Source organism: Cyprinus carpio, chromosome A9 (genome assembly GCF_018340385.1).
Source record: "Cyprinus carpio isolate SPL01 chromosome A9, ASM1834038v1, whole genome shotgun sequence".
Classification (NCBI taxonomy): domain Eukaryota; kingdom Metazoa; phylum Chordata; class Actinopteri; order Cypriniformes; family Cyprinidae; genus Cyprinus; species Cyprinus carpio.
The window spans coordinates 24,450,731-24,465,532 of NC_056580.1; the positions used below are offsets into that span (position 1 = coordinate 24,450,731).

Consider the following 14,802-nt stretch of genomic DNA (forward strand, 5'->3'; position numbering starts at 1 on the left):
AAAACGGCAGCCCCAGTTCTGCCTCCTTGTCACCCTGCAGAGACAATAAAAGAATCAGAAAAAATTACTCACTCACACTGATTCAAAGCCCTGTGAATAGTCTAATAAAACTTTCCTCTTCGCTCTTTGTGCTTGAGACGCAAAGCAGACAGAGACATCATGTACCCGTGATTTCTGAACAGGATTCTGAGTGCAACTTCCAAAACTGTTTTTTTTTTTTTTTGGTTATTTGATCCCAGTTTCACTCTACAAATTAAAAACTTTATTCTATTGTATTCTGTTATGATTAATATTTTTTATTAAACATATGTTCACTTCCAGTCCAAAATAAATAACTAAAATTATACATACATGCATATAGGCTATATATATATATATATAATATATAGTATATATATATATATATATATATATATATATATATATATATATATATAATCTATATATATATATATTTGTGTGTGTGTGTGTGTGTGTGTGTATAGGCTACATGTTTGATAAAAAAAATATTATTTATCAATATCTATCACCTATCATACATTGCACAATTGAAGAGTTCAGATGCAAAAGCCTCCAAGCAAAATTTTCTTCTAAAATTAGCATTTTTATCAGGCACCTATGTTTCAGTAATTTTACTTTAATGGTAATATATAGGTCATTTTCTATGCCATTATTGTGGTGTAATTGATGATAATTATTGTAGGATGATATAAAAATGCCAATTTAAGATGAAAAAGTCTTCAATTGTTTTCTTTTGTCATTATGTGCAGAAACTCTTAGATATGGTTATTATAGTTAGCTAAAACTAAAATAATTAAAACATTTTTGTTATTTGAAATAAAATAAAGATAAAATAAAGTTTAAGAATTTCTGATATTTTTGATTTAATTTAATTTACCAAATTAACTAAATCTAAAACATAAATAAAAATGTATAACTTTATAGATACATTTAAAACAATGATTAATAAAAATGACCAAAACACACAATAAAATTACTAGATCCTTAACTAAAATGAAAATGAAAAATTGAAAAATAAAAACTAATGTGAAATATTTATACAAACTATAATATTATCTCAAATAATATGTGAGAAAGGAGAGAGAGAGCAGGGGGAGAAAGGAGAGAGAGAGCAGGGGGAGTCGTGGCCTAATGGTTAGAGAGTCGGACTCCCAATCGAAGGGTTGTGAGTTCGAGTCTCGGGCCGGCAGGAATTGTGGGTGGGGGGGGAGGGTTTTTTTTTGAGTGCATGTACAGTTCTCTCTCCACCTTCAATACAACGACTTAGGTGCCCTTGAGCAAGGCATCGAAACCCCCAACTGCTCCCCGGGCGCCGCAGCATAAAAGGGCTGCCCACTGCTCCGGGTGTGTGTTCACAGTGTGTGTGTGTGTTCACTGCTCTGTGTGTGTGCACTTCGGATGGGTTAAATGCAGAGCACTAATTCTGAGTATGGGTCACCATACTTGGCTGAATGTCACGTCACACTCACACACTCACACACTCAAAGGTACAAAATGTTTTCCCAGATAATGTTTGTATCTAGTAAGTCTGTGTCTCTGGGAGTTCTGTTTGTGTTGAGAGATAAATATTATGAAGTGTGTACCTGTCTGAAGAACTCCTCCATGAGGGCTTGTGTCCAGCGGTAGTGCAGTTTCCAGCCCTTAGCGGGATGGCTGATATCAGCCGCATGCAGCATCAGGGACAGCGCTTTGGCCTTGTCTATTCTGATAGACACATTCATCAGAGCTTCATCAGTCACATACAAACATTTCATCACAAACACTAGCAGTAAAATCCACTGGAGTCTGTGTAAACAAATTATGAATCCATAAATTACGCACTCACACTTACACACATACACAAACAAGACACGAGAGGATTTGGTCTAAATGGCACCATGAGCCTCTGTCTGTCACTCTGTCTGTCTATTTACAATTTGCAATGGTTTTACTATAGTAGCTATTGTAACTATATTTTGGCAGAAATACTACATATTTTATTTAATGTTTTTATACCTTAGCTTAATCAGCACTACTAATGCTTAAATCAGTTTGGAAAAAAAAAAAAAAAGGGGAAAAAAGACATCACTAAAGGAATAAAGGAAAAAGAAGTACTAATAACAAATGTATTTCATAACAAGTACAAAATATATGGTCAAAATCTTACAGTTATATAGTTTTTTTTTAAATACATATTAAGGTACTTAAACTACAACAATGTATTTCCACAAAAATAATAAGCAGCACAACTGTTTTCAGCATTGATTATAATAAGCAATGTTTCTTGAGCAGCAAATAAGAATATTAGATTAACTCACAGCAATAAATTACATTTTAAAATATAGAAAACAGCTATTTTAAATTGTAATATTATTTCAGTATATTATGGTTTTTACTCTGTTTTTACTCATGTAAATGCAGCATAAGAGACTTCTTTCAAAGACACTGAAAAATCGTACTAATCCCAAACTTTTTTATGGTAGTGTATATTCACTTTACAGTTTATTATCCAGTCAATTTAGCATATAATGTAAATTTGTCTCTGGCACAAAAACTTAAAATGTCAAGTAAAATTTTTAAATAAATTACTCTATTTAAAAGAGTCCTGTTAAAAACCATTTCTGCCAACAGAACAAAGGATTTCTTGCATCAAAAGGATGCATTTGAAATGCAAAATGGAGAGAATAAATGTCTTCATAGATCTGAAATGCCTTTTTCCTATAAACTAGAAAAACAGACACTGTTATTTTCGTTAAGAATCTTATAAGTCTGGTTAATGACCTGTATCGACTGATTCTGTTTGGAGCTTAATGGACACAAAAACAAAAAATAAAATCATTCATAACAAATGAATGTATAGGAGTCTCTAGTCTTGGTGCATTTATTTCATCACTCAGTATATATATGTCATTGCTCCCATTCCTAATGGGTACGACGCAAGAAGTACGACCCACCATCACACTCATTCATTAACGGCCTCATGTTCACACACGCTCAGAGTGAACAGCAGGAGCATCACTCACCCCTCCGGCTGCTGCAGTACGTTCCTCATCGTCTTGATCTGCTGGAAATGGCAGGACATATCTGTGCTCATGACCATCTCGATCACCAGTGTACGCAGCTCCCTGTGGGAAACACAACACAGCGGCTCATCACAACTCACAGCACATGCACTTTCCCAGAACAGATCCTCCATTCCTCACAGGAACGGCACGTCCGAGGACATAAAGCCAGCATTGAGAGACAAACCCCAGCGTACCTCCAGTCATCCTTCGAGAGGTTGACCAGGATGTTCATCTCATCTTCTTGCATGAGTCTGTAGGCTGCACTCACGTGGTGGTTTTCCAGGACTGAGCGATCATTGTACAGGATGGCCACTTCTGATCTGTGCAGGACCAACGAAAGAGGAGTCAAAAAATGACTTGTCACCTTTACATCATTCCAAGTCTGTATGACTTTCTTTTTTCTTTCGTAGAACACAAAAGATTTTTTTTTTTTTTTTTTTAAATGAAAGCTTATTGTGACCAGGGCCTGTCAAGCTTCAAAAAGGACAAAAAGAACCATAAAAACAACATAAAAGTAGATAATATGACTCATAAAGTACCTTTCAAGTTGTGTAGAAATTACGTCAATTTCAAAGTCATTTTGGTTGAACATATTGCCCTCAGTTGTTAAAACCAGTCAAGTTGTAACTAGTCATGTGACACACAATAACTAATTTGGCATCACTGATGTCAAACTTGGCATGACAGATCTAAAGGAGCTGCTTTTAAATTTAACACAAGATTTGTGATCTCAGCTGCACTTGTAAGCCTACATATTCAAAAAATTACATATTCATAACATTGGTTATGAAAATAATTGGGGCTTTTATTTTGTTAATGGCACATTTTGTCACACCAGTTTAAACATATGAATGCAATTTTTGCAACTTTGAAGCTTGACAGCCCTGTTCACATGTGTGTTTATTTTTTATTATTTATATATTTTTTTTATGAAAATAAGCTGATTGGGTTGGACAATCCATTTGTGTCCCATGCAAGAACAAAGGCCTGTGGATTTGACAAATTAAAAATTTTTATTTTATTCACTACTTCATTAGAAAATCTATGCGCTGGAATTTTGAAGAACCCAGAACCTTAACTACTGTATACTGTAAAATAAAGAACTTGCTCACCACAAGTTTCAAAAGTTTGGAGTAAGAAGATTTTTTATTGTTTAAAAAAAAAGCCACTTATGCTCACCAAGGCTTTTACTTTTTTATTCTTGCAAAGGAATACATTTGATGAGTACTAAGCTGATGTGGTGGAATATGAGGGGATAATAGGTGTATATGAGGAGATGTCTTCATTTTTTCATATCACAACTCAATTATGTTATGATCGAGCGCTCCTCCGAAATCACTGTATTTTGGAGTACTGTCCTTGCCATCTGTTTCTGTCTGCTGCAAAAGCTAATGCTGTGATGTACTTCTCAAAATAATGACTGTGTATTACCTCTCTCTACTACACACACACATTCTCTCTTTGGCTTTCACACTAGGCTCTCCAATATGGAGGAATTATTTGGTCAGATTATAAACTAAAAGTCTAAAACTAAAAGTCTTAAACCAAAACTAAAAATCTAAATTTGAAACTTAAAGTCCAAGTCAAAAATTAATCTGGTATTTAGGATTGGGCATTTGGTATTTAGGATAGGGCATTTTGTATTTAGGATTGGGCATTTGGTCATTTAGCCATTTAGGATTTAGGATTGGGCATTTTGTATTTAGGGTTGGGAATTTGGTATTTAGGATTGGGCATTTAATCATTTAGCCATTTAGGATTGAGGATTGGGCATTTGAAGATTGAGGATTGGGGATTTGAGGATTGAGGATTGAGGAGTGTATGCAAATTAGGAGGCGTGGCCCAAATACTGGAGGCTGGGTTTTAAATGGCTGGTGCGCAGAGGCACCTTATGGACAGCAGAGGGAGCTCCCAGTGCTAAGGAGCACACTGTAATGAAGCCAAACAGAGCCTTTTAGTGAGCGGCTTGAGCAAGGACTGTGTGATAACTTCAACTTAATGACAGCTTTGTAACATTTGTGGCCTCAAACCGAGCGTACAACTGATGCTTGCGCGCAGTAAATCACCTCCGCGAGATGAAAACAAAATCGCACGCGAGGAAACGGGAGCCCGCGAGCTCATTTTTAAACTCTCGCGCGCGCGTGACATGTTCTCTTTGTAGTGATGGGTCGTTCGCGAATGAGCCGACTCTGAGAGCCGGCTCTTGTAGGTGAACGACGAGAGCTGGCTCGCATATCTGAAGAGCTGAATCTATTTTAAAAAATATATATATATATATATTTTATAAAAATTTTATCATTATGTAATAATGAAATAATGCATGCATTTTATTTTATTTAAAATAATTGACTAATTCAAAGAACAAAAAAAAATATTATATATGCCTAAAGGCGCACATATTCGTCTGAACAGCCTCACATTCTGTTCCTGTCAATCATACACGAGGTTGTCAACCTATTATATGGCATGAGGGAGGGGCCGAGCCATCACACACACACCACACACACAGTGTCAAACTCGGAGAAGAAACCGCATCAGCCCCTCGAAAGTAAGGCAGCTTGCATTTCTGAATGCAGATCTATCATAAAAATAAAAAATATGATCAGCATTGTGTGTGTGTGTGTGTGTGTTAATGCTAGTTATACAAAACATAACTAGTGAGATAGTTCATGCTGGTTATATAACATGCCAAAAAAGAGGGACCAGTTTAATCCTTGCAGTTATTTATTTTTCTTTAATATGGGTTCTATTATGTTGTTCAGATTCAGATTGTATTTGTTTTGTAATGTTGTTTTTATACATTAAAAAGTTGTAATTTAAATGCAAATGTTTAATAGTATTCTTTTTTTCATAACAAATCAATGCATTTGTAAAGAAATTGTGAGACATTGTGAGTTTGATTTCATTTAATAATTTACTAGAATTGTTTTCACACCTATCATAGTCCAAAACATTATTGTTTTTTAAAGAGCCATTTGTGAGCCAAAAGAGCCGGCTCTTTTCAGTGAGCTGAGTCAAACGAGCCGGCTCACGAAAAAGAACCGAAATGCCCATTCGCGCGCAATACAAGCCCTCGCGCACGCATGATCATTCCCCAGCTGCTCGCGCTCGATCTTCTCACCTGCTCGCTCGAACACTTTTATTTTTGTCAGTCGTGAAAAGAACATGTCACGCGCGTGCGAGAGTTTGAAATGAGCTCGCGGGCTCCCGTTTCCTCGCGTGCGATATTGTTTTCATCTCGCGGAGGTGATTTACCGCGCGCGCACAAAGCATCAGTTGTACGCTCGGTTTGAGGCCACAAATGTTACAAAGCTGTCATTAAGTTGAAGTTATCACACAGTCCTTGCTCAAGCCGCTCACTCGCTGCCGTTTGGCTTCATTACAGTGTGCTCCTTAGCACTGGGAGCTCCCTCTGCTGTCCATAAGGTGCCTCTGCGCACCAGCCCTTTCAACCCCAAGCCATCAGCCTCCAGTATTTGGGCCACGCCTCCTAATTTGCCATACACTCCTCAATCCTCAATCCTCAAATGCCCAATCCTCAATCTTCAAATGCCCAATACTCAATCCTAAATGGCTAAATGATTAAATGCCCAATCCTAAATACCAAATTCACAATTCTAAATCCCCAAATGCCCAATCCAAAATCCTAAATGGCTAAATGACCAACACCCAATGCCCAATCCTAAATACAAAATGCCCAATCCTAAATACAAAATGCCCTATCCTAAATACCAAATGCCCAATCCTAAATACCAAATTAATTTTCGACTTGGACTTTAAGTTTCAAATTAAAATTTTTAGTTTTGGTTTAAGGCTTTTAGTTTTAGACTTTTAGTTTATAATCTGACCAAATAATTCCTCCATACTCCAAAACCTAGTAAGCTGCCTACGTAGGCAGCATTTTAATGCATCATAGACATGCTCCTGATGCAAACACTGTTAAATATGGTAGGTACACTGTAGCATCAAAATCCATTCAAGATTAAAGATTAAAAATATTAATAATAAATAAAAATATTATAAATATTGTACAAATTGTAATACATGCCATAAAGTTTTATTTGCATAAATAGTAAATATATATATATATATATATATATATATATATATATATATATATATATATATAATATATAGTAGCTTTTGGGGATGGCCGCTAAAGGCAGTAGCGGAGAGAGTCTCCTTGGCCATTGCAAGCAGTAATAACCATCACTGAGCTAGGAAGGAAATACGGTTTGTGAAAGAAGAAAAGCAGCCAACACCAAAGCACAAAGCTCCAGCAGGCCTTCTCCATACAGCACGGGGTCTGGAAGCTTTTGTTTGGAAAAACATAAAAATAAAATACTACTACTAATAAAAATGACACAATTACAAATAAAAAAATACAAATAGTACAATATAATTTACGAAATATTCAACTTAGAATTTTATTCACACAAAGAAACAAGCATTTTAGTTACTAAATTTCAGCTTCCTTATGTCTAGATCTTAGAATTTTCTGTAGATGCAGGTATGATGCTATGCTGTGTTTAAAAGCCAGCCTAAAGCTAGTTTCCATAGCAGGTACCTTCATACAAAGACACTGTCTGTCCATCATTAAAAGAAAAGTTCACCGAAAAATTGCTGAAAATTGTCTCACTCTCAGCACATCCAAAACGTAGCTGAGTTTGTTTCTTCATCAGAACAGATTATGAAAAATGTAGCATTTAGCATTGCTCACCAATGGATCCTCTGCAGTGAATGGGTGCCGTCAGAATGAGAATCCAAACAGCTGATAAAAACATCACTATAATTCACAAGTAATCCACACAACTCCAGTCCATCAGTTAACCTCTTGCGAAGTGAAAAGCTGTGTGTTTGTAAGAAACAAATGCATCATTAAGGTGTCCTGTTTGGACTCTCATTCTGATGGCACCCATTCACTTCAGAGGATCCATTGGTGAGCGAGTGATGTGATGCTAAGTTTCTCCAAACCTGTTCCTGTAAAGACATAAACTCATTTACATGCTGGATGACCTGAGGGTGATTAAATTTTCAGCAATTTTTCATTTTTGGGTGAACTATTCCTTTACGGCAGTTTAATTTAAATTTGGACACTTCATTTAAAACAACTGACTGCTTCTTATGGTCACCACACACCTGGTCTGAATGTGGAAGTTATTGGTTGTTCCAGTGTGTTCAAAGTCGTGGATTGCAGCAGCAAACACCATGGCCAATATTTCCAGTTCAGAGAGCCAGTGCTGTGGGAGAACAAACCAGACAGCCGTTACCCAAATAATCATCATTGCCATGATTCAGCATCATCAAAATGAATTTCAACAGCTGTGCATATTAACCTGCAAGTTAAGACCTCAAGCGTTCAGCTCGTATTGATTACAAACAGATGTCATATTTCTTTGTTTGTGCAAGACATGCATGCACAATTCACTGAGCGCTCTCTCACCATTATGCCAGTGTGTAGCATCAGATAGTGTGCCGTCTGCGTGACATCAGCAGCGTGGATCAAATTGTGGTAGGGGTTTCTGTGCTTGCTGTAGCCTATTTCCAGAGCTTCCACAAAGGACACCAAAGAGGACACTGGTATCTGCACAAAGAACAACAATCACAGTTACAAAACTAGAGTACAACTAAAAAACTTTAACTACACTATCATTCAAACGTTAGGTGTCAGTAAGAATTGTAATTTTTCTTTTCTTTTTTAGAAACCAATACCTTTATTCAGCAAGGATTCATCAAAGAACTCAAAAGTATTCTAATAAAAATATTACATATTATTAAACATTAATCATAAATGTACCCAAGTAGTTTCTTTTCTTTGTCGTGTTTCAGTGATTTGTGAGTCTTTTTACACCCTATGTTCTTTCATCATGACATTCAATTTATACTGTAAACTCACAACCATACATCTTTTTTTTTTTTTTTTGGCTTGGAAGCACTGTCTTGAACATCTGTATTATTTCACCAAGGTGGATGGAACGCTGTACTAAAATATACTGACGCTGATATTGTTAACTAAAACTAAGACTTGAAATCTTAAACATTTTTTTCTGTAATTAAAATAAATATAATTTTAAAACAGGCCTAATGGTTAGAGAATTGGACTTGTAACCAGAAGGTTGCAGGTTCAAGTCTCGGTGCTGGCAGGAGTTGTAGGTGGGAGGGAGTGAATGAACAGCGCTCTCTTCCACCCTCAATACCCATGGCTGAAGTGCCCTTGAGCAAGGCACTGAACCCCAGTTGTTCCTCGGGGGGTGGTGGATATATGTGCACTGTGTTTTGTTGGTGTTGTTTTCTCCTCACTGCTGTGTGTGTGCACTTGGATGGGTTAAATGCAGAGCACCAATTCAGAGTATGGGTTACCATACTTGGCAAATGTTACAACTTTTAAACCCTACTAGAGACACAGAATGTGCTTTCAGGCTGCAGTCTAAGGGCCTTAAATTTCCTGCCACAACAGATTAATGGACCATGTTACAGGCAACCGAAGTGTGAGGGACCCATTTGCAGGAGCGTAATATCCATGTGTAATCACATGGAGCGCAGGGACTCCATACCTGACCACCTAAACCCAAACACAGGCAAAAACATGTATGCTTTGGAGACAACGTCAACTTTGTGATTCCAAAAGGATGAAATCATGATATATTATAGAAATAGTTCATATAACAACTCACTTTCATGCTGTTTCAAAACTGTATGAGTTTCTTTCTTCCATTGAATGCAAACAAAAAGATTATTTGATGAGCGTGTTACTCTTTTCTATGCAGTCACAAAGAAGGAGACTAAAGCTTACAGTTTTCAAAAAATGAAGCAAAAGAACCATAAACATATTATAAAACTAGTTAATTTAACTCATGCATTATATTCCAAGTCTTTTAATGACAAAAAATAACTTCTGATCAGTGGAGCGGATTATAATTTAAGTTGTTATTCACTGCAAATCTTGAGACCCTGGGCACCATCGTGAATGATTTGTGAATGAATCATTATTTGAGTCAGATCTTTTTAAATTAATAATTTGATCTGGTTAACAAGACCGAATCATTGAATCAGACTGAATCAGTTATAGAGAACTCCTTAATACTGAACTGATTCAATGATAACCAGTGAATGATGATTTAAATTTCACTCTTTTCTCACACAAAGTTATTTTATGCTTTCAGAAGACTTGAAGAATAAAGTGCATAAGTAATATACAGTAGGCTACATTTATATTTTTTGTTATGATTATTTTTGTGTGTTCTTTGTGAAATTGAAAGCCTCAGTCCTTATTCATTGTAACTGCATAAAAAAGGGGACAAATACACATAAGGGTTGAAATGACATGTGGGTAGGTAAATGACAGATTTAATTTTATTCAGTGGCAGCATGGTAGTTTCCCTACGGGTGTATGAGTCAGTATCTTAGGTAAGCAATGTGTGTAATATCACAGTTTTGGAGTGTGCCTGGTTTTTGCAGTCTCTCATACCCTGAAGCGACTGATCAGGTCATATCTGGTGAGCAGCTCATACACCAGGAACTTCAGAGCGTGTTCACTACTCGCCTCTTGAAGCGTGAAGACGTCAAATGACCATTTATCAACATCCTGAAAAAGAGGAAGACTCTTACAAGCTGGTGGCAGACATCAAACATTAGGGAAACAAACTAAAGCCATCTTATAATCTACTGTAAAGATAATCTGTACCTTTAGAGCTGTAATCACAGATGATGAATAGGTCAACCCTGCCATGTTGGATGTTCTTCTGTACATTCTGCGAACACAAACCATCATAATTTTTTTTTTTCTATGACCATGGCTGACAGCTTATTTTTAACAAAGTACATTTCAGTACAGATTTTTTTTTGTGAACCAGTCACAATGTAATGCTGAATATGCATAAATTTGCAAATCACATTTGAAAACTGCATTTAAGTAGCTGATACTGAATACTTTCTTGAAAGCTGATGTCCTTTGGTTCTTCTGTATACTCCATATAAAACTACTTCAAAAAGCATGTTGCTTGTTCTTTTATGCATGCAAATTATCTGTCACACTATGTAAAATGAACCAGTACAGGCTAAAAAGTGATTCAAATGGTGAGAAACTTAAATATAAATTAGTTAAATTAGTTTAGTTAAGTGAATCTTAATCACAATCAGTGTTAACACAATCAGGAGGGTTTTACAGTACTAAAGTCTAAAGTTAAAATGGAGCTTTACAGAAGGGTTTAAGAGACAGGAGGAGAGGATATTACATACAAGGATAAAACTGCAGAAACAACACTAGAGTTTTGGGATTTTGACAGCAGCATTCAATTAAAATTGGATACAACTACATGTGGTTGACAGAACCTTCTATTTTTTTTGTATTTTTGTAGTAACATTTTATTAAACTAGTTGTGAATTACAGGAGGTTTTCAGAGAGCTGTATTCTCCACTAAAACTTTCCTTTTTAATGAAGCTGGAAAAAGCACTTCAAACATGTCGAGTTTTGACTTCACACTGTCACCAGAATTCCCAAAAAACAGGGAATAATTAATGGAATCCAAATTCAGTTCCAGTGTCTCTTATTGCTTCGTCTTGCTACTTCCTTCACGCTTTGATACCTCGCTGATAAATCCCAATAATGGAAAATGATCAGGTTCACACTATGCAGAACATTTTTATGTCGCTGATATATAAAGTTAATTGATAATGATCAGGTTATGTCTATGTAGAATGTAAATCATATTAAATAGTTTTATTTTGATATCATATTAATTAGTTTTATTTTGTATTTTAAATAAATTAAGTGAACGTGAATTTTAAATAAATAGCCTAGTCATTTTTTATATAGATTTTTATTTTATGATTTTTATTACAATATATTTTTTTTAGACTGTTCTACAGTGGGAAGAATTAAAATCATTGTATTTTGTTTATATAATATATGAAAAAAAGTAAGATAATATTATAGTTACGCCACTTGTTGTTATAATAATTTTCATATCCATTTTCTTGCCACTGTGTAAATAATCAAATTATAATTAATAAAGTTTAGGCACATATTTCTGAACAGCTTGTTTACACATTTAATTTGTTGTAACTGTTATTTTGGACTAAATTCCGTGTCTGTATGTTTAGGCACATATTTCTGTGAGTTTTGTTTACACATTTGTGATTAGGGCTTAAAGTTATTTTGGATAATTCCGATGTCTTGTATCATTAAGAGAGCCCCTAACATGAGTTCGATATCCACCCGGTGATCAGGAGGGAGGAAGCGAGAGGGAGGAGGTTTGTGCGTATTACAGAGAGGGAGGAGGTGGAGGCCGGGCTGCAACTGCCAAATGAAAATGAATCGAAGACAGTTCATGTTTCAGTTACTGGAAAAAGGATTATGCCAGGAATATATGCAGAATAAGCCCTTAAGTATGTCTTATGTGTAGGTGATATTTTTACAGTTAGCAGGAAAAAACGAGCAGGTCTGTGAAATGGGACTGTCTGTATGATTTTAAACTCACTGAGCAGCAGCACATTAAATGTTAAAACAAAGGCTCTGTCTCAAAACCTAGTGATGTCTACAGCCTACATAGGCAGCTGCCTTCTAAGGAAATATCTTGTTTGAGATGGAACCCAAGTAACTGATTTAGAACCCTCCACATTCTTTCTATAAAGGTTAATGGTAGCATGTTTCTCATCCAACAATATGATATGCTAATTAAAGACATTACAAATAAATTTAAAATCATTAAAATTTTAAATAAATTATAAATAAAATATATTTATTATATATACATATTAAATATAAAAAAAATTAATTTTTTTTAAATATATTAATTTATTTTAAATAATTAATAATTATAATATAATGAAATATAAGCAACAATTGACCAGTTTCTCAGTTTCATCTCCCATGTTAGATTTTTAATTTGTTTCCAACTAAAGTTTGGGGCAAAGGCAATGCATGCTGGGATTGGCCCCTTTTTTCACGGAACAGTACATGCAAAAAACTGGTTTTTCAAAATTAGGTATCTTAATTTTATACTCCAGAGAGGACCAGTCTATGCCATAAACATGAAATTTTGTCATCATTGTACTAACACTCATGTCCTTCCAAAAACCTGTATGGAATTCCTTTCTTCTGATGAACACAAGATGATATTTAAAAGAATGTTGCTAACCAAGATGTTTGGGTCCCCATTGGACTTCCATTGTATTTTTTGTGGTCCATAAAATGTAAGTCAGTTGGAACCGAAACTGTTTGATTACCAGCATTTTTCAAAAAATATCAGAACGACATGAGGGTGACTACATGGTGACAAAAATTTCATTTTGGTGGGGAACTACATCATTACAACCCTTCAATAAAAATATTATTCACTGAGATTTTGGGGTTAAATTCTTACTGAGAATGATTAACTTAGCATAAAATACACAAACCCATTTATATTAAGATTCATAATTCTATGAAAATCCACTTTGGTCATGTTGAACCAAATTATAAATCAATTTCTGATCCATGGTGAAAAAACAGGAATAGCTACCGCTCAACAAAAGGATCCCAGCATGAAACAGCATGTGAACGGAAATGCTTGCGGGAAAACCGGGGCTTCTCTTCCGGCAGTCTGAGCAAACCACTTCCCATCTTTCCTGTGGGAAGGTGGAGGCCAGCCAAATCTCGCAACCTCCATGGGGGCACAGAGTCTGCCGTGGATATCACTGAGCTTCATCCTCTGTGTCCAGAAGCGCATGGAGAAACAAATTATTGTTCAAAAGAATATTAGTACAAAGAGCCTTACAGGCAGCTGCTGTGAAGAGGGGACTACAAAAAAGGAACTAGTGCAGTTTGAAGACGTGTGCAATATAGTTATTTGGTTGCTGTTGTTGTTTATATATATATATATACTATATAATATATATATGATATATATATATTACTTATATATTATATTTATATATATAATATATATATATATATAATATATATCATATATATATATAATTCTGAATAAATATTGCAAATAGTAAAACTAAGAAGTAAAAATAAAAAAATGAAACAGATTTTCATTAATTCTTTGCACACGTCATTTTATTATATCTAGGTCTATCATCATTGAATCATGTCATCTGTCAACACTGTTCTATTATTATCAGCTTCGGAAACTGAAAATCTATAGTCTGTTCGACCTATATCTGCATGTGGTCGACATATATCGGTTCACAGGGCATCTGTGCTCTAGTGACACTATCAGAAAACATCAGTGGAAATCAGAACTACAGAGCTGGAAAACCCATAGGAGGCTGCAGCCTACATTCAAATGTCGTCAGTGGATTGTGCAATAACTGATGTGTAAAGATTAAGAATACAATATTTAGGGGTTACATTTTTGGCTCTGGATGTAGGTTGTCTCACAAAACCAGGAATATGTCCCAGTCATATTTCACTCAAGTCAAAAAAATATAAATAAAATATGTATGTATATTCCTTATAGAAAATGAAGCTCATTTTTATATGAACCCTGAATGTGACAATGAACCCTCAAAATCAAAAACATCTAAAATATGTTTTATTTTATTTATTAAGAAATAAATTATAAAGTATTTAGGGCTAACACATCATGGTTGTATTTTATATAAAAAAGATTGAATTATTAAAAATGTATAATTTATAAAATTAAATAAATATATAAATACAATAAAAAATCTTAATGGCACTAAAATATGCTTCATTAATGAAAAATATTAGAGAGAGTGAGTGAGAGAAAGAGAGAGAGAGATG

The 14,802-nt window shown here is 35.1% G+C and overlaps 1 pseudogene; it reads right to left on the minus strand.

Moving 5' to 3' along the window:
- The window catches only part of LOC109095641, a 61,801-nt pseudogene that overhangs the window by 3,513 nt on the left and 43,486 nt on the right, over window positions 1-14,802 (minus strand).